The sequence below is a fragment of the Podarcis bocagei genome (genome assembly GCF_964188305.1).
Source record: "Podarcis bocagei genome assembly, chromosome: 9".
Lineage (NCBI taxonomy): Eukaryota > Metazoa > Chordata > Lepidosauria > Squamata > Lacertidae > Podarcis > Podarcis bocagei.
This window is the reverse complement of record NC_138134.1, coordinates 41,378,614-41,400,664: the sequence shown is the minus strand read 5'-3', so window position 1 is coordinate 41,400,664 and position 22,051 is coordinate 41,378,614.

Here is a 22,051-nt window from a genome sequence, read left to right as displayed (position 1 = left end):
CCCATTTGTCTCTAGTCTCTTATCACTGTCTGAGTCAAAACTTTCTCAAAGGCTCAGTTTGTAACCTGCCTTCCTTGTCATGATATTTTTTCTTTCTAGCCAGGAAAACATATAGATCTCTGCTTGGTAGCCTAAATTAGATATGTCAGTATGTATATATTAGGCAAGTTTTTAGAGGCCATGTGGTTACAAATGCCAGTCTTAAAAGTCAACTTCTCTTCATTTGGTTTTTTCTGATGATTCAAACTCTTTATGTCAATCACATCACTGATCCCTTTGAGACTGGAATGCAACCCTCCCCCCAGCTCTACTGCATATATTTTTATGCTTCCACAAAACACTAAAAATTTCTAGCAAAACTAGCTGTTCTGTGCTCTGTCCTCTCTCTCCATCAGTCATGACCAGACCCAGAAGCCAACTAACAACTACAGGGACTACCTGCAATGTAGTCTTCTCTCTTTCCCCATAACATTTCATGGAACATTATATTATGTACCATGTCCTGATTTGTCATATGCTTTGGTCAGCATTTCAGTCTCTTAAGTAAACTGTTGCTCAGTAAAAGAAAACTGTTATTTCATTTGTTTAGAATGGCTTTATTTAATGTTATTTTAAAATTTCGACTATAACGCCCTCTTTTTTCTGGATTCACAATATTATAAGTCTTCCAGCTAGTACATCTACATGGACGGGGGCAGGGAATGCTTGTGGTTACGTATCTACACAAAGAAGTCCATAAAAATAATTGATACCTATGCAGAAACTATTTTTGGTTCTAGAGCAGAAATAAGTGGTTTTGTTGCAAATGGGAAAACTGACAAATTTCACAGGCATGCTGTGGGGATTGGAACATGATTGAAGTTTCTGGTGCCATTCAGTTTTCATGTAAGCCCTTATATTCAACACTGTGCACCATTCCACAATACATGCTGTGCTCTCTTCCCCCAACAAATATTTTTTCAAAACAACAACAAAATTTTAGTTCTTATAAGATAGAGTTCCATATATATGATATTCACTATTGTAATGCTTCTAGCAATACTTAGTATCTCAGAAATGAAAAAAAATATATTGTCCATGTAGACCTACCATGAAAATGACCGATAGGCTGTTTGGGGCAAATAATATTTACCTGTCATCCACCTAGCATCCCATGATGTCAGGTGCAGAGATCTAATATTCACTAATATAATGCTACTAGCAATATTGGGTAGCATGATTGCCCCCTTCCCTCCTCACTTCCCTTCTCACTTCAAAATGTCCCAAAGTGATTTACAACCAGAGCAAAAACACAATAAAACTCAAATATGCGTATTAAAAACCTAAATACAAAATCATAAAATGGTTCATTCTCACCATAACCACCCTAAGATGAACATGAAAGAAGGACAAACATCAAATCATTGGCAGTGGCGTAGCGTGGGGGGTGCAGGGGGGGCCGGCCGCACCGGGCGCAACATCTGGGGGTTAGGGTTAGGGGGCGCAAATCCACGGGTTAGGGGGCGCAAATTACTTGCCTTGCCCCGGGTGCTGACAACCCACGCTACGCCACTGATCATTGGTGCTGCCCAGATTGAGCGATGTAATATGCCTTATCATCTAAATAAAGTCTTGTACTGAAAACTGCTGAATTACACCACTCTAGCCACCTCATGAGAAGAGAAGACTCCCTGGAGAAGACCCTGATGTTGGGAAAGATTGAGGACACAAGGAGAAGGGGACGACAGAGGACGAGATGGTTGGACAGTGTTCTCGAAGCGGACACGACTAAACGACTAAACAACAACAAAAAATGTCGTCTTCTTCTTTGGCGATCACTCGTAGCCGAGTAAGATTGTGTTCCATAGACACGGTTCTAACAATGAGTCCGTAAGTGACTGTGGAGACCAATTCTGGACCCACACGTCCTTCCACAGTGGGGACATTGGTTTCCGGGCAGGAGTTGATCACGATGCGGATTTGCCCAGCATGCCTTCCTCTTACCACATTTCTCCCTTGCGTCCTGAGTTCGAGATGTCATTAGCATACTGGCAACACTGAACCCCAAATCTCTAGACAGCCTCTCCCAGTTGTTTAATGTACATGTTAAATAGCATGAGTTATATTGAGCCTGACTTACAGTCATCAAAACTTGTTCAATGATGAGGTGACTCACTTCTTTTAATTCAAGAAACGAAGCATGACCAGGTGTAACGCTTACAGTTTAAGGTGCCAACCTCTTAGGCCACCACTCTACTGAATCTGGTATACTGTTCTTAAATTTCCTTAGTTATTCAGATTTATTAAAAATTATCCATATGTATTCTAATTATGACCATTCTGCAGAGAAAGCAGAAAACCAATAAATAGTTACAATCATGTGACTGATAGACCATTAGGATGTTATAGACCTTTACACCTTCTAGTCAACCCACCAGATGGATGGGGTAAATAGTAGTAGTAGTAGTAGTAGTAGTAGTAGTAGTAGTAGTAGTAAGTACAGGTACATGTAAGCCACATGTAAAGTTGCATTGGAACAGCTGTATATGGATAAAGTCCCACAGATTCATGGAGATTTTTGGGGTTGTCTATAATATTCAACAGAAAAAAGGGAGGAATTAATAAGTAAGTGTCAATAGACATCTGTCAGTTCCTTAACAGCATTATATTCTTTTTTTCATGAGAAGTCAGTGAGAACTTGTTAAACAGAGGTGCTTTGAATGACAATAACACATCTAGATGTTGCTTTATGAATAGGAAAAGCTAATATTTGTAGAATTAAGGCATGGATACAGTAGTGAAAAGCCATAATTAAGACCTCTTGCCTGCTGTGGTACTCTATAATAATTCTCCTAAGAATGAATTTAATGTGTGAATTAGCTTAATCACAAAGGAATTAAAGAGAATACACTAATTCATGCAAAAACTGTGCTCAAACTGCCGAGAGGCAAGAAAGGGGAAAAAGGGCCTTGGAGTAATTTCTGTATCTGATCAACTGGCTTGTCTAATCCATTTTACTGTGGGTAGTTGGCGAGACATGACTTCAGATTAGTTTAGTAGGGATTAAAATGGCACAGAGCATATAAATTTATGAACCTGCAAGTACAAACATGCTTCGGAATTCCTCCGTTTTAAAGCGGGCTGGTTGAGAGACAAAGTTCAAAGTCAACTCTGGATGTATTTATAAATGGGGGCTGGCAATTGGGGAAGCACAAAACAGACTATTATGCTATTCTGGAGTTCAATGCATTCCTCCCCTCCTCCTCCATCCCAGGCCATGCAAGAAATACTGAAACAGAGGATTACCAAAAACAAAAACTACCTCCCTCCGCCGCAATCAGCCCCACTCCCCACAAAACCCTGTTTGTTACACAGCTCTCAAGCAAACCAGCCTTCCACTCTGTCAGCTGGCACAGTCTTTGCATAATGTCTTTGGAGAAAGTGCTGCCAAGAAGAACAGGTCAAAGACAGCCAAATTATGATATCACACCAATAAAACCCCGTTGGTGTGACATACATAAAACACTCTGCAAATTGCTTTTGTTAATTTTAATTTATTAAGAGCTTTTGAACTCTGTTTTTATTCTGTGACATGTTTTCGTTTACCTCCCATGTCCTTCATTAATTTGTTTCCTTTAAAACAGAAAGAAGGAGAGAGGGGAGGTGAAGAGAGAAATGTTGGCAGTTAGAAAGTGCTGAAAGCATATTTTGCATTTTACATGTTTTTATGTTTTACAGTTTGTTAGAGAGGATGGTTCCCATAGAATTTCTGAATGGTGCGTTGGGCTGGTCAAAACTTTTTCTGTTTCATTGACTTGCACAGTTCCACAGCCGGAGTGACCACCTGTTAATCTGCTACTGTGAAGAAAGAGTTGAAGTTTATAAAAACAGACCAGAAAATTTATTTTAAAAGGAAACTGAGTCTGGGTAGCAAGGACTGGCAGATTCATGTCCACATTCATACTTCCACCAATTGGGGTCAGGCATGGTGGAAGATGGGTAAATGATACCCCTCCCCCAGTGCTCCTTACCAGAAAGCAGGGTCCTCTGCTTGTGGTTCTGCTCTGCCCCTTATGATGGCTACCAGAGGTGGGAACATCACCAGTGGTAGCATGCACTCTGATGCGCTTTTGGTGGGCACAGCAGGGCCTCCACAGCAGCATAGTTGCTCCGTCAATAGAGCTTTGCAAACCACGAAGGAGGCAAACCTTTGTCACCTCCTCCCTCCACTATTAGGGGTTTAAGGTAAAGGTAAAGGGACCCCTGACCATTAGGTCCAGTCATGGCCGACTCTGGGGTTGCGGCGCTCATCTCGCTTTATTGGCCGAGGGAGCCGGCATACAGCTTCTGGGTCATGTGGCCAGCATGACTAAGCCGCTTCTGGTGAACCAGAGCAGCACATGGAAACGCCATTTACCTTCCCACCAGAGCGGTACCTATTTATCTCCTTGCACTTTGATGTGCTTTCAAACTTCTAGGTTGGCAGGAGCTGGGACCGAGCAATGGGAGCTCACCCCGTCGTAGGGATTCGAACTGCCAACCTTCTGATCGGCAAGTCCTAGGCTGTTTGGTTTAGCCAACAGTGCCACCCGCGTCCCTCTATTAGGGGTTTAGTTATTGCTTAATTAGTTTCTTTTATATGTATTAAAATATTTAATGCCCGCTGTCTGGTGCAACAGCAGCACCTGAAATTCAGTTATGTGGAATTGTTGTCAACACTGAAACCCATGATGGGTCTTGAACTATTGGCCTAAATGATGGCAAGCAGGGATTCAGCCTGCACACCAGAGCTCTTGCCAAAGAAGAGATCTGTCACATACTCAAAGAAACCTCTCTCTTTTTTGCTTCTTTTTTGTACTTCAGAGTAGATTAGGAGCCACTTGCTATTCTCTTTCAAGGCTATGAAGGAAGGCCTGCTTGCTAGTGTAAGTAGCAAGGAGACTTGCCTGTCATCAAGAGGAGTTTGCGAAGGAGACTGAACTGATCTTCATGGCTGAAAAAATGCTGGTGCAGCTTATCGTGTTCCTCCATAATTCTTCTTTTGCAAGACTTTGGAGTGCTAAGCATGCTAAGATTTTGGATGAATAAGGGTTGTATATTTATCCAAGTATCCAGATTCTTTAGGAAAGCCATGGTATTTAAAGTAGTATGATACTGCTTTAAAATGTAATTCAGGTGGGGCCGTAGGTTTCTTGGAAAATGGCCTTTCAAGAGCAAGGTATGCAGTGCACATCAGTATTACCTATCGGTTCTTATCTTAGAACACCATGGGTAAATAATAGATACATGAATTGCAGTATGAGTGACCTGCCAAAACTCATTTGGAATGGATCATTGAGTATGGTTTAAGCATGTTTGAAAAGGCTTCATACAGATTTTATGTCATAAAAAAGAAAGAGACAAGCTTTTATGAAAGCGGCTGAGAGTCAAAGGTTTCGTGGATGAAAGTGGGGCACATAACAATGTCAGTAGTAGCTTTTTTGTATTCACTAAATTAGGTTTTAGCATGAAGTTCAGCTGTGTGGGTAGTTCCTGCAGTCCTGTTAAAATTATTGCTGAAAATGCACTTTGGCAATTATCGCTTCAAGAGACCAATTCTGCTTCAAATAGTGTAGAGTAGCCTTCCTCAAACTTAGTGTCATTCAGGTATTTTGGACAATTCCTAGCAGCCCCAGTCAACACAGGAGTTGTAGTCCAGAACACCTGGAGGGCACCAAGTTAGGGAAGGCCATATGGACACACACACACACACACACACACACACACACACACAAACACACACACACAGAACAATAAGACTGGAAAGCAGTCCTTTCACTTGGCTGTCTTAGGCCCCTTCCTTCATGATATTATATTCTACAATGCAGCACAACAAGAATTTAACTTGAACCAAATGAAATTTAATACTATTTCAGATTCACAGTTTTGATGACAAAATTTGAATTGTGGTATCGGATTTGAAGAAAATGAAGAAAAAAGTACAAAATGACAAGGTATGCTGGGCTGGCCCCAGAACTTTGTTGCCTGAGATGAAGTGTAAGGAGACCTCTCCCCAAGCCCTAGAAGCTGACTGTATTAGCTGCTGAATTCTATTTCAACACTGGTTACAGGACATCTTCCTCCATCATAAATGAGGGCAGCAGGTGACATTAGAAAGCCACATGACACACCCAGCTCTGTTCTCTATCACCTTGCCACCTACAAACTTTGCAAAATGATGCCAAAATATCAGAAGAAACATAGCACTGTGCAACTCTCAACCACACATTTACTCAAAATGGCTGCCTCTTTAGGCTTTAATTTGCTGGTGGTTTCCCCCAGAACTGATTTTCCCCATGTAGCCATTCTAACAATTTGGCTATACTATACTGGAACATTTCCAAATACATCACACATCCTTCAAACTACATTATTTATATGCTCATAGTCCGTCTTAGATGATCTATTGGGGTATGTGATTCACTTCCTGTCCAGTAGGTAGAGGTCATAGAGTCTACATAGGTTCTGCTATGTTATTAAATAACTGCAACAGCAAAATATGACTTCCATGAGGGCAACTTGTCACTTGCAGAGGTTACCCCATTCTCCTCTGTGACCAGACTGTTGGCCAACAACACGCATTCAAGATAGCTGTCTTCTCCCAGGCTTTTTCCACCTGGCCTGGGAGGATGGGGCCCTGACTGACTCCAACTACAAATGTTGAGCCTGCTGAGCCGAATATTGAGCTGGGGTATTGTTTAGGGTGGTGGTGGTGGTGTTGCTCTTGTTGATATAAATTTTTTTGTATCTTTATTTTGGATTTTACTATTTGTGTGGAAATTGTTCGGTTTGGTTGTGTACTTTTGATGTTTTGTTGTTCTTTTTTATGACTACTTTTAATGTATTTTCTTATATTTTGCAAGCTGCCTCAAGCATAGTTTTACTTTGTAAAGGTAGCATACAAATCAAATTATTGATTGATTTATATCAGTTACCTAATCTTCAACAAAAGAATTTTCACTAATATGGAGTAGCTTTGTAACATTTATTTATCATACTCATTCCAGTGAAGGAAGAGAAGCTTCTAATTAAAACAAACTTTAGGCCTTCCATGTGCACTATGAATAGGGCCCAAAGCTTAGTCTGTGAAGGAACCATCCAAAGCTTAGTCTGTGAAGGAACAAGACTTTCAGACATTTTGTGTTAGGTTTTTGGTTATAAACCTTTTTAATTTAAAGGCTCTGATGCATCGGATGATCAACAGTTTAAAGGAAGGTTAAAAGTACAAGGGGATGTTTTGATTAGGAAGTTGCTCACAGGAAGGTTACAGGTTAAAAAGTGTGGTTCAAGAGGATGTTGTGCACAGGAGGGTTGAAGGTTCATTCTAGGATCCTTGAAATTAAGGTTAAATAGAAACTGAACCAGGCTTTCCTTTCTTCCTGACTAAAGGGTTGGGAAGGGGAGTGAAAACACTGCATAAAACTCAAGCTGGAAAACAGGGTAGTTAGTCAGAAGCTGTTGAGTCAGAAACTTGAAGAGCTGGAACTGAAGAACTGCAGGAGAGGAAAAGGGCTGAAAGACTTAAAAATAGCTGGCAATTTTAGAGATCACACTGGGTGCTGCAGGAGGATGCCATGGCAGCATCTGAAACATGAGGCACCATGGCAAGGGTAGTTCCCATGGTTCCTGATGCACCTACTAGTTGCTTATTAATGGAGATTGTTTTGCCCATGCCCATTCCAGCTTGCACCAAGAAATCTACATTTCATTAGGCTGGACATACTCTCCATACTATAATTCGATAAGTGAAGCTCTTTTGGGGAAAGAGCTGCAGTATCTGGTCTGTTATTTCTTAAATGTAGTCACCCTTCAGCAATCTCTTGGACGGAGGTTCAAAACTGTTAGGATAGAAATGCTGAATGTTTCCTGTATATTAATTTTAAAAAATATATTTATGCAATTCGATATCTATGGTGTGCATTTCATTAAACAATGATACAACCAGGTATATTAAGTGTAACACACATTAAACACAAGAGCACCTTATAGTATCACTTTACATATATGGGAAATGAATTGTCAAAATAGATGGGAGAAACAGTTGCTTTTAAATTCTGTCTGTTACTTTGAAATGAAGTGAAGGAGATTATATTCACTCCAAGAAATGTCAAGACAGCACAGAGAAGAGCTGAAGAGCTGGGAGATATGCTTTTACATTAGTGTCATGCAGTAATATTTAGTGCCTTGACTTTGTTGTTCAGACTAACGAGCAGAATGGCATCCTATTCATCTTTGATCTCTGCATGCGAAGTTATTGCTTCTGATTTTGGTGATAAAAAAAATTGTACTTGTCTTTATCCCTAATTACTTTCAAGGGCCAATTCAGTTTAGAGCTCGATTTACTCTTCTACATTATTCATTGAAACAACATGTTATGATTTTGTTAATAAATCCAATTGTTCAAATTTAGGGTTATACAGACGAGCCAGGATAAAGCATTATTTATGGCAAGTTAGAAATTGGGGATCCCTTCCCTTGTGGTGTAATTTTAAGGAATTTTCTACTGAGTAGATTGCATGCACCTTTGCTCATATATTGGGATTGGTTAAAATGCATTGCTGGTCAGAATGTATTGGTAGGGGTTGCCACCCCCAGCAAACATTCTCAGCTCTCAACAGCTGCAAAGTAGATAAAAGTTTGTATAAACCTTCCTCAAGAAATCTGGACATAAAGCTGCAAGGAAGGCTAGAATCTCTATCAAAAACAAATGTTTCACAAAAACAAAGGCGAAATGGCCCCATTCCTAGCTGGAAAATATCTCAACCTATTTATATAGCTTAGCCATCCAGAGAACCAGGATACTCCTCTATGGTTCAGGGACTGGATAATATGTCATGAAGGAGAACAACTATGCACCTTCATTGCCTGGGCTTGCATCTTTGCAAATATTTGTGAAACGGGGGGGGGGGGGACAAGACCCCTCCTCATATTCTCTATTCTGATCTTCTGCAGAGGTGTCTCTTTGGACCAAAGTACACATTATGCTGAATGCATATTTCTGTTTGCATGTGTGATGCTTATACATAATAGAGTTTTTTGCATTTACAGTTTTCCCTTTAGAACAGCGAGGTGAGGGATGACATTTATGGTAGTGGATGGTGAGGTGGGGTGACAGGGCTCGCCTAACCTCCAGTGGGTAGTGTCATTACTGCTTACCAGGAAATTGAGGCAGGGGGCGAGGCAATGGTGAGGTCGGTGCAGCAACCTTGCTGCCCCCTTGCCCCCATCCCTCCCAATAAGCAGCAGGGACATGGCCAACCAGAAGTTAGGTGAGTGCTCCTGCCCCACTATGCTGTCTGCTACTGGGCATTTGACTTTCAAGCTTTTGTTCCACATCCCAAATGCACAATGGATATTATTGCTTCTTATGATGACATCCACTACACTTTTTTTTCATCTAGTCTTTGCTGATGTTGATTGGCTTCCTCCCTTGCTTGGTTGTTTATTTGCTGGAGTTTTAAAGTTAGGTTTTAAAAATTAAATTATTTAATGAATACTTATGCTATAGTATATCATGGGTAGCAAAGAATTGCCCTCCAAGTGTTTTGGACTACAACTCACAGAATTCCTGGATATTGGCCATGCTGGCTGAGGGTGATTGATGTTGTACACGGCCTTTGGAAGACACCATGTTAGTACAGTGGCACCTCGGGTTAAGTACTTAATTCGTTCTGGTGGTCTGTTCTTAACCTGAAACTGTTCTTAACCTGAAGCACCACTTTAGCTAATGGGGCCTCCTGCTGCCACCGCACCGCTGGAGCACGATTTCTGTTCTCATCCTGAAGCAAAGTTCTTAACCCAAGGTACTATTTCTTCGTTAGCGGAATCTGTAACCTAAAGCGTATGTAACCTGAAGCGTATGTAACCCGAGGTACTACTGTATAATATTAACAAAAGTTCTGAGGAAACATTGTCTGGTTTTGTTTTGTTTTTAACAGAAATGATCGTGCGTGTTTTTGGTACTCAGATACCTGCTGGAGCACCCCTCTTGCTATGTGCCAGGCTGGCAGCTAAGATTTATGGAGGGGTCCCTCCTCCTGGTCCCACTCCTGTGCAGTGTGTGTGTGTGTGTGTGTGTGTGAGAGAGAGAGAGAGAGAGAGAGAGAGAGAGATTTTTATTTCTCTGCATTTTATTTTATATATTTTGTTATTAAGAAGATAATAAAAACTGAGGTATAAAAATGTCAGAATAAATAAATAAATACAAATCTTGACGCTTGTCATTCTAAAACTTAAAATGGTCACTTTTTCCAATAAAACAATTCCTTCCACTCTTACTATTTACTAGGTACCTTTGCCATTGCACTGAGGATCATAAGAGACTGAGTCAGAATGAGGAGTGATGTGACAAGAATGAAGCAAAGGATATTTACCATATTGGCACCAGCACCGCATATTTCCTGGTCTTGGCAGGCTTGACTAATAGCATCTCTTTGTAGATCAGCTCGTATGTCTATGATATGCTTAATACTCAGGCCACTTTTTAAAAACCCTCATAGAAGCTTTCAGAAATCACAAGATAGCTGTGTCTACCCCAACCCACCAAAACAACCATCACATGATGAGCATATGAGCAATGGCTGCTTCAAAAGTTCTCAAAGGACAGAACTGCGATCAGGATAGCATGTGAAGGACTGGAAGATAAATGCCCATTCTGAGCTGATCCTTTACTGAAGAAAGGGATCTGATTGCCTTGTCATTGTTTTCAGTGGTCAGAGCACTGGTTAAATGGTAGCTCTGAGGCTAAAACCTAAACACTCAAGGGAGGAAGCCACAGCGAACACAGAGGGATTTACATATGCATGAATGTAAATAGGATTGTGGTGTAAATCCTGCTGCAGCCAGAATTCAAAGATGACACCATCAGTCTTTGCTATGAAGCTTCCCCCTCCCAACGTGTTCACTTAGATGCTTTGGTCCTACTGGAAAACTTATACAGATTAGCTGGGAGAGGATGATCCCAGAATTAACAACACGGTCCTATCCATGTCTACCAAGAAGAAAGTCTTAGCCTCAGCTGGTCTTAATCTGGATTTATTTATTTTTCATATGCCCTGCCCTAATAAAGGTCCTTGGCAGACAGCTGTATTTCAACACTGTAGAGCAGTGTTTCCAAAACTTGTGTCTCCAGCTGTTTTTGAACTACAGTTCTCATCATCCCTGATCATCATCAGTCTGCTAGCTAGGGGTGATGGGAATTGTAGTCTAGAAAAACAGCTGGAGACTTAAGTTTGGGAAACACTGCTATAGCATGGGTAGGCAAAATAAGGCCCGGGGGCTGGATCCAGCACAATCACCTTCTAAATCTGACCTGTGGACTCATGTTTTTACATGAGTAGAATGTGTCCTTTTATTTAAAATGCATCTCTGGGTTATTTGTGGGGCACAGGAATTAATTCATTATTTCCCCCCAAAAAATATAGTCCGGCCCCCCACAAGGTCTGAGGGACAGTGGACTGGTCCCCTGCTGAAAAAGTTTGCTGACCCCTGGAACCATAGGGGAAAATCCAAACTTTAAAGCAGCCTTCTAAGGGGGCCAGACAGTCTCAGCTCTATAGCTTCTTCCAGGCCTAGTCTTCATTTATAAAAACAAGTTTACAGAACTCATGATTAGGAGAAGTATGTGAAATTTAAGTAAAAGATGCTCAGAAGTTAATGCTTCTCATATTGTGTGGGTGGTGAATTTCCTTGTTCATTTCAGTAGAGAGGCCACATCTCTCTGTGCACGTAGATTTGATCCATTTGAAATGAACACTAAAACAGTTGCAGGAATTTGAAGTGTATGCTGGAGTTTCAACACGTTACTGGTTCAAAAAACTGTCTCTTAAAGGGGGAAGAACACTGAAATATGTCTGGTTGAGTTTTCACTATACTCCAGTCATCGACATGCTTTCAATAGCCCAAGAACCACTAGTTTTCTTTCACTGGACACACATTGTGCCCACTGCACATTTCTTGATAGGAAATTAGACTAATTCTAATACAGAATGAGTTTTTGAAAGGGTTCTTTATGTGATGGGGCAAGCAAGGTGGAAGAAGAAGAAAGGGATGAAAATAACGCTAATGAGAAAGATATCGTAGAAGGACAAAACCTGATTTGGATCATCTGTTCCATACCATGCGCTTCTTTTCCTGGCAATTTTAAAAGATAGCTGAATTGCTTACAGACTAGGGGTGTGTCTCTGAAGACGAGGCTTTTGCCCTCAAGTGATTGCAGCACCATCCATTTCAAATGATGATTTTTCTAAAGAAAGATAAGCCTTTGCAAAGCTGAACAGCTCTCCCAGACTTTCGCAGAGGTAAATTATTAAAGTTAATAACCCAGAAGTATTTAGTACATTTTCCAGCTTGCCTTTAATTGGCAACAAAATCCATTATAGTCCACAAATTCTCCCTAGAATTATTTCTCATTATGTACCCAAAATGCATTGATTTTTTTCTACTTCTCCTCTCATTCAATTGTTCTGGATCTTTGTTAGTAGAATATAATAGTGTTTCTTATGGGACATACAAGACTCTGTGTTATAAATAGCTTAATTAATCACTGTTTGGGAAATGCTGTGAATGTAAAAAAGGCTATAGCTGTTATTTCTTTTCTCTTTCCCTCCCCTTAACTTGGGATAGTATTATCCCACATAATGCATATGAAGATGCAGACGCAGTACATATAATCTACTAGATATGCCCATTTAGAAAAAAAATGCTCCAAACATTTTTCAAATGAGTCATATGTGCAAATTAAAGAAGAGAAAGGTTTCCATTTAATCCTGCCATTCATTGCACAATTACAGCTCAGACTGTAGTTTCAGACTTGCAGCTCAAGCATCACTCATATAAAGTCTTGTCTTGATTTAAGAAATATATCATATTTTGAAGTAGGTGAATCAGACCCCTTCTACACATAGCAAACATTGGTCAACCTCAAAGGACATATACTTTCCTCGTTTCAGTGGCTGAAGACAACCATAAAAAGTTAAGAATGGGTTCATAGGTTTGATAATTCTTCTTAAGATACTAGCTTTGGCTTTGAGGCTACATTTCTATAGACTCTCCCACTATATGCATGGAAAGTATTGGTGTCTAAGCATTTGAAAGGTACAGCGCTGTCAATCTACGGACTGTGGCAGCTACTTGTTAAAAATGGAACTGGTTGATACAAAAATTAGGGAATAACCCCTACACACACGAGAAGCATAGTCTGGTATAATCCCAGGTTGAAAATTGGAGAAATGAAAAATTTCTATGGATTGGAGGACATTTGAATCATTTAAGTGGCACAAATGATGAGTTCTTCCCCTTCTCCATTTAATCAGAAGCTATGCCCTCCCACTATTCACAGGTTGGCAATGTTACAACTGAAACATCTCTTAAACTCTTTGTTTGAATTTGAAGCACTGAAACTCCAGCCTTGCTAGAAAATTTTATAACTACAGAGCAACATCCCAAGCCAGTAATATATCCATATGCCAATCAATACAAACAAGTTTTATATGTGCCTCTTTATGTATGTGTGTTTGTGTGTATATTATACACACTTATTGTATTATTCTTGTCATCGCCAACACTAGCAACAGCAGCATTTTTATTCTGTTCTTCAGTCAAAAGAGTCTCCCAGAGTGGTTTACAAATATGAATGAGAAGTTGGACTCTTCCCTCAGGATCACAGTCTAAGAGATACAACACGAAAACAAAAAAGACTGAGAGAGAGTAGGGGGAAAGGATCAGGCCCTGATTCTTAGCTATGGAAGTAAACAATAGGAATTGAAACATTTGGAGAGGAGGTCATTCAGCAGAGCTGCTGGAGACGCCCTGTAATTCCTTCTCTATCACAGTTTTATGGAATGGCTGTTGTAGATGACAACTGATGGATGTGCCTGATGGATCTGGTTACACATTGGATAGCTCTATGGGGTTTTACAGAATAAAATAACAAAACAAGAACCAACCAAAACAAGGGAAAGGAGAAAACCACAATCTTTCTACAAATGGTCTACAATTCAAATGAAGGGAAACCAGTGGGAAATGCAGGAGAAAGTCAAAGGTAGCAAACAGAGATTGGGGAAAATGAGAAAGCCAAGAGGAATAAGGCTAAATGTGAGCAAACTCGGCTACAGTACATGCATTGAAGCTTCATTCCAGTTAGCTGTGAAGTCTAAAGTACTTCATGGTGGAGACCTGCTTTTATCTATGAATATGGACTAGGCAAGATGAAAGGTCAACAAGATGCACAAGGCGTTTATGGTAGTTGCGAAAAAAATGGGCATGAGCAATACAAGCTGTCATGGGATGATAGTGTGCAACACTCCAAGAAAGGGCATGATAGTTGGTGGAATAGCACAGACGAGGAGTTGGCTGGTCTCTTTTAGCTGCTGCTGGTTTGGCTTTCCAAATGATCCAACTTCTGTGAAACATTTTATGCCCACTCAACTGCTTCAAACTGTGGAACTGGCAGTGTTAGAGGTATCACACAATACCCATTTCACACTTGTATCTAAGTGATATTTTAGTGTGTCAGCATGTACACTCTAGAATGCCCTGCCTGTTGACATCACGCAGGTGCTCTTCCTGTATTCTTGCTGCTAAAAACATTTTTGTTTAGGCAAGCCTATCCATTCATGAAAAAGTTACATGTGTTTTACGACTGTTTCGCTACTGTTTCAGAGGTTTGTAAATACTTATTTTAAAGCTTTTTATCCAAAATTCTAATGTTTTATAATTTTGTAAACTGCTTAAATGTTTTCGTACAATCAAGCACTACATAAATTTTGATGAATGAATGCATTAATATTGGTTAAACATGTCCAGGACATCCTGTCTTTGTGCCCTTGAACTAAATGACCCCTTGATCCTATTCACCAGTATAACCGTATGAGGTTTTAAACTTGATAATGATAATGATAAAGGGTACAATGGAAACTGCAATGTTTTTATAGTATATAGTACATCTTACATAATATTCTTCATGAAACCCTCGTGTACTCCTTCGACTAATCCGAATGCCATGGGCAACTGGCACTAATTACACAATTGTTCTATTCATGGCCTAAACTGAAAATGATGTATTGTGCTGCCAAAATTTTCGACAAAGGTCAAACTCTCATATGTGATGATATTATTTTTTACCCAGAAGTACACTTCTGGCACATACCATTGCATAATTTTTATTGTGCGTTTTTATTGTTAGAACATACTAATCCTTAAAAAAAATAGAACACACATCTGTGTATATCCTTCTAAAGTCACATCTATCTGCGCAGTTATCAGCCTTTCAGTTCAGGAGGTCTGCTTTTACTTATCGCTGCTGTTTATTCAAGGAGACACTCTAAGGTCGTATGCTCTCCTTGAGATTACACAGAGAAATACTTGCTTTGGACAAGGTTAAAAACCTCTCCCATGTTCCTTAATCAACTCCTTTGACAATGAACATTTCGTATTGAACTTAGAATGTGGAGCTAAAGATTAAAAATAAATAAAATAAAATAGGATTCAAAATCAAAGTCCAAGCACTTGGAAGATGAGCTTTCTGTAAAGCCATTAGTTATAAGTGGGGTTTTGAAAGCTCTGATGTGTGTGTGTGTGTGTGTATGTATGAGATAAAATAGAATGAAAAACTATGAATCAGAGTTTTCTTTAATCTAAGTGATTATGAAGATATGAAACTCCCTTGTACTGATAGGTTGCCAATGTGGAAAACAACACTAGTATGCTTATCAATACTTCCTATGGTGCCCAAGAAAGGTCTCAGTAAATATACCCTCCAAAATCTACAATATATGAGACTCCTTGCTCTTTCTGCTTGGTTCATGTTTGCACTATCCAGAGGCAGATTTAGGAGAGTGTGACCCACAATTAACACTGAGTCGAGAGGGCGCTTCAGGGGGTGCAGCAATGACAAGTAACAGGGAGGTGGGGGGTGCCACTGAAATTTTCAAGCCTAAAGTTCCTACATTAAACACACCCCCTTACACATGCCCACATTTCACTAGTTACTATAGAATCATAGAACTGTAGAGTTGGAAGGGGTCTGAGGGACATCTAGTCCAGCCCCCTGCAACTGGAGACCCACCCTCCCATACTTTCTGAATGGATAAGATGAGCTATTCTGTGTGAGAATGGTCCTGTCTCTTTTTTGGGCTTCTAGATGTGTCAGTTGTTTTGCATTATATCACATCCCCGCAGCAGCCATTTTGTGTTGGGCCATGCCCTATGGCAGCCATTTTGTGAGTGGCACCAGAGCAAATGTGCCCATTGAACCAAAAAAGGGTAGTGACCGCTAGATGAAGGGATTGATAGGTCAGTCTGTTTCAAGTCCATTTCACCTTACTTGTGTTTACCCGTAAGTCAGGTCCATCTCATTTTTGACATTAATCTGTGATTTATTTACTTTCAGATTTTTTCCAAAATTCACATTTAAGTACACATTTATATAGGTATTTTTGAACTTATTTTCTCACAAAAAGTGCATTTAAAATGCGGAGAGAAAGGGAGACTGCGTCAAGTACTATATCACAAAATTCAGAGAAATGCCAAATCTGAGGGATAACTACACATTATTTTGGAACATGTGGTTCAAGTCAGTTCTTACAGGTATTCACAGAGGTCTAATTTTGGAAGTATCCCTAATCAGATTGTTGTTCTGGATCACCATTGCCTGCACTTTCTAGCAATGTCTATGTCTGCAATGTCTGTGTCTTTTACTCCTCTACCTGGAGATGCAGGGGATTGAACCTGTGACCTTCTGCATGCAAAGCCTTTGCTCTTTCTTATGCATATAGGAGCATATGCTCAATTGATGAGCTATGGCCCTTTCCCAGCTCTGACTTGTCAGTTCATTTTATGAAGTTTCTAGCTTTTTTTTTTTTTTTAACGAAAAAGCCGAACTATATCTCATTATGTGAAATCGTGTCAACTTCTCACAGCAGCTTTTGAGCCTTGCACACATTGGCTGCCTTGTCAATCTGGCTGTTAAAATGTCAACCCACAGGACTAGCTGCATGAAACTTTATTGATTGGTAGGTAGAAAAGAAGTAATAGAAGAGACCAGAGGACATTGAAGTCCAGATAACTGGAGCTAAGTAAGTTCAGTTTTACTTTTTTCTATCATAAATTAGGGCAAGAGTTAGGGATATATTATTGGGCATTTTTGTCCTAGCATTCATATTATATTTTGCTTCTTAGCACAATCTTCTGCATCTCTGCTCATATCTAAGCCCCACTAAGTTCAATGGGACTTGCTCCTACATTAATGTGTACAGGATTGCAGCCTCAATGGCCTAATTCTTATTATATTAGCACCATAGTGCTAAACCTCAGTTGGGAATGCTCACATTCTGCTGTTGCTCTAAGAACTTTTTGAAGGGAGAAATCCCCCCAAAATCATTTTTCTATAGCTTATCTGAGAACTTTTAAAGCACATCTGAGAACCACATTTTTGCCCACCAAGAATTCTGGGCCTTGTACCATAGCTGTCAAGTGTCCCTTATTTGAAGGGACAGTCCCTTATTCCAGCGCTATGCCCTTATTGATGTATGTCCCTTAAATGTCCCTTAAATGATGTCCCTTAAATTTCAAATGAAGCAGCTCCTCTCCCTCCCTCCCTGCTGGCCAGGGAGGAGGGAGGCTCCAACTGTGTTGCTTGGCTGTGTTGCTCACCCAATAAGAAGTCTAAAAATGACTGGGGGGTAGAGCTTGAATGCCTTGTGTGTGGCTAGTTAATGCAAGCTGAGGGGGGTTTTGAATGCTGGACGCCATTTTGTTGCACATGCTGCTGCAAACTTTGCAGTGCAAAGCCAGGCTGGGGAGCCATCTTAAGTTGAGGCTGCATAGGCCTTGTGGTGCATGTGATTCAGATTCTATTCAGTTGAACCTCTGGTTACAAAGTTGGTTGGACAGTGTTCTCGAAGCTACCAGCATGAGTTTGACCAGACTGCAGGAGGACAGGAAGACTGGAGTGCCTGGAACAGGTGAGGCTGCAGGTCCCTTATTTTGGCTGCTGGTCCCTTATTTTCAAGGCTGCTGGTTGCTTATTTTCAAATCTGTAAGTTGACAGCTATGCCTTGTACCCAGAACTAAAGTTCTTAGCAGCCCTCAACTATACACTGCCCAGAATTCTTTAAGAGAAAGAATGTGCTTTGCCAGTGCTTCAAATCTGTTTTGAATGTTTAGTACGTGCACAGCCAAATTAAAAGCTAAAGGCTGGGTTTCTGCTGCCTGGATATCTTTTGTTAAAGTTCCACGTGTTTTATAAGTTCAGCCTATACTGTCAGAATTAACAACCACTGAGTTCAAAGTGGCTTACTCCCAGTAAACGGTGTACAAGATTTCAGTCATGCTAGTTGCTACCAGGGATAGCCATGGTGACGTCCTTCAGGCAGTGTCAGATTACAATTTACATCAACCCCAGTTAGCATGGTCAGTGGTCCATGATAATGAGAACATAATGGGACCATGTTGTTGTTGTTGTTGTTAAGTCGTGTCCGACTCTTCGTGACCCCATGGACCAGAGCACGCCAGACACTCCTGTCTTCCACTGGCTCCCACAGTTTGGTCAAACTCATGCTGGTAGCTTCGTGAACACTATCCAACCATCTCGTCCTCTGTCGTCCCCTTCTCCTGATCTTTCCCAACATCAGGGTCTTTTCCAGGGAGTCTTCTCTTCTCATGAGGTGGCCAAAGTATTGGAGCCTCAGCTTCAGGATCTGTCCTTTCAGTGAGCACTCAGGGCTGATTTCCTTAAGAATGGAGAGGTTTGATCTTCTTGCAATCCATGGGACTCTCAAGAGTCTCCTCCAGCACCAGAATTCAAAGGCATCAATTCTTCGGCGATCAATTCTTCTTTATAGTCCAGCTCTCACTTCCATACATCACTACTGGGAAAACCATAGCTTTTACTATACGGACCTTTGTTGGCAAAGTGATGTCTCTGCTTTTGGGAGCATACTTTTGGGACCATACTTTTGCCATATCTGGGAAATGCTGTATTTGCTACCCTGCACCAGAACGTTTACCAACTGTCTGTTCTGTAACTATCAGCTAATCTTAACAAATTTGATATTATATGTAGTGTTGTCCTTTGGTGTGTGTAGCAGGGTGTATGTATGTGTGCTCTGTCTGTCTATCACAGCTTAACACAGCTGCCTGCATCTTTGGATTGGAGGATGTGACTATGGACTTTCCTTTTCTCCCTAAGAGTGTAGCTGTGAATTAGCATTGCAGGCAGGGCTATGGATTTTGTCATAATGAGCTCATGAACTTCGTAATTGCCCACTGCATCACTGTGTAAGTTGTACATAAGTCCTATTGAGTTCAACAAACTCTTAAGAAGTGGCCATGGACTCCAGTCTTAGACATACTTTCCTTATAGTCAGTCTCATTGAACTTGGGACTTAATTCCGAGTAGACATGCACAGCATTGCAGAATTACCCATATGTTATACTGGCTCTTCCTTTGCAATACGCACAGAGGCTTTAATGAGGCTGTGTGCATATTTTTTAAAGGAATTCTTGTCAGCAGCATCTTTAGCCTAGTTTTCTGGGTCAAGGAAGCTGCATGTCTGCAGCTGAGGAATTTGGCCTTTAGAGTTTGTTGTTATGAAATGCAAAGGGTGGTATCATCTGTGTAAAGATGGGTATTGACACATTTGGCTGAATAACAGGGACCTATAAGGAATGTCTGTGTTGCTTCGAGGTGCTGTGGCTTCCCAAACTGTCTTTATTATCTAAACCAGCTGTGCTGTTGGTTTAACATGGAATAGTACAATCTGGTCCTTAGAACACAGTCTTTATAACCATGTCCAGCCATTAGTCTTTGCATTATTATCAGCTAATTTGTAGCATGCAATCAGCTACTTTATAGATCCATCTTTCTTGCATCTAATTCCACCACAACTTTCATAAAAGTATACTGTAATGACTGTGTTGTCAGTGGGGGCTACTATTTTCTTTCCCATAATGCCCCTCAAAGCAATAATACATTATGACATAGTCTTGTTCCAGCACATACTGGGAGAGAAAATGGCGGATGCTGGGAGGTGGCTGTAATGAAGTGATTTCTTGCTACCTCTGACAGTAAGAACAATTAAACAAGAACCAAATGAGGATTGCTTTGTGGAAAAATGAAAGTCTTTCTTTCAATATTTAAAGAAATATTATACTATGATGAATTCGCAATCAGGATTTGAACCATGAGCAACAGAAGTAATTAGAGATCATTGTATGGTGATTAGGATATAAGACAGAGACTATAAAGTGCGGTAAGGGGGAGAAATTAAAAATACCTTCTAAAACAGGAGGGGAAGTAAAAAAAAAATCAAAGAAAATGTATTATGTTTTGTAGTGTATATGTGGAATTTTTCAAACTTAATAAAATATAACAATAACAACAAACAAACAACCAACAAAGGGGGGAATGCAAGGTCATAGGAACTACCACCACAAATGATAAACATTTTTTTGATGCAAATTTATAAAACTTTTTCGCTTCATCAAATTATTCTTCATTTTTGGGTCACCTTTTGCACCAGTACCCACTGAAAGTTCATTACACAGAACTTTCAGGTCAATATTTCTGGGTTCAGCCCAGGCCAGAAATTTCTATTGGCACCACATGGGTAGTAGCAGAAGGAAGCAAACACTATTGTCAGATTTCTCCAAGAATTTGAGGCCTGGTAGTTATCATGGATTGAACTGTCACAATACCTCCAGTGAGAAACAGATATCTCTTGATTTCAACAAGTACTTGTGTGATCAGGTCCTCATAATTGTGTGAAATCACCTTAAAACCATATGCCTACATCCAGCTCCCAAATCTTGCCCCAAAGCTGCTCTGGTGATTGATTTATAGAACTGCCCTAATGATATTTCACTTTTGCTCGTATGAGATCTCACTTTTTCTTCCTGTATCGTCTCAGAGGTCAATCTGTGAATTGACTATATTAGACAGAAGCTACAGAGAGATCTTCAGAGTACTTTATTCTCATTCACAGAATCTCAGTGGTTTACCATTCTTAACATGAAGTTCATCCAGACAAAAAAACAAAGCTCTAGATTCCTTTTGCTCAGAGCCACATACTTATGTTTCTCTGAGAATATTATTAAGCTAGAGAGATATCATAATGCATCTTCAGTATTTTAAATAGGCAATTTAATCTACAGCAATCATGACAAAATGAAAGTGAGGTGGGACTAGGTCATAAGTTTAATTCCTTGCCTTTTCCAGGGGTGGGGGCACAGGGTTAATAACTGTTCCTGGGGGAATTGTTTCATTATAGACATTGTAAAGATGAGTATGTTTGTCTTAGAACAATCTTTGTTGACAAAGCTGCAATTATTAACTGTTGGAAAATTAGAAAGGGTTGGTTTTAAAAATACTGTTGTCATTTTCTATGAGACAGAACAAATTATCCTGAGTCCCAGCTAAAACTAGTTTGGTAAAAACCTGTGTACATTACATGAGGTTTGGAAAAGGTTCATAAAAACAAATGCAGCCCACTTCAATTCACATATATAAATGCACACATATGTACATATGCACACAACACTTACACCGCTATGGGTGGTGAAGGTATTTACTCCAGAACTTTGGCCATTAGGCAATGTTTGCTTGTGTTGAAACATGTAGAGGTCAAGGGTTGCCCCATCTTGCCTCACAAAGTCTTAACTTGATCTTTATCAAGGTAATTAGCTGCACTATCAGCTGTAGCAGGGAGCTGATGGAGACGACAAGTGGACACGTGGATTTGAGGAAGAAAATTTTGGAATTACAAAGAAGTTCAAAAGGTCATCAGCAATTTGATAAAGAGGATTAATAAAGCAGATGAGCAAAGTCAAAGAACATTGTTGAGCCCAATCCAATGGAACAATAGATTCTTCCCAACAGTTTTTTTTTTTTTTTAGTTTTCAAATTGAACTCAGCTAGGCCGCTCAACTGATATTTTCACATTATGTCTTTTCTTCCTGCCCCTAGTTGTTCTTTATGATGTATCATACTAATTGTAACAGCACATTGTACCAGCAATAATGTTATTTCATGATT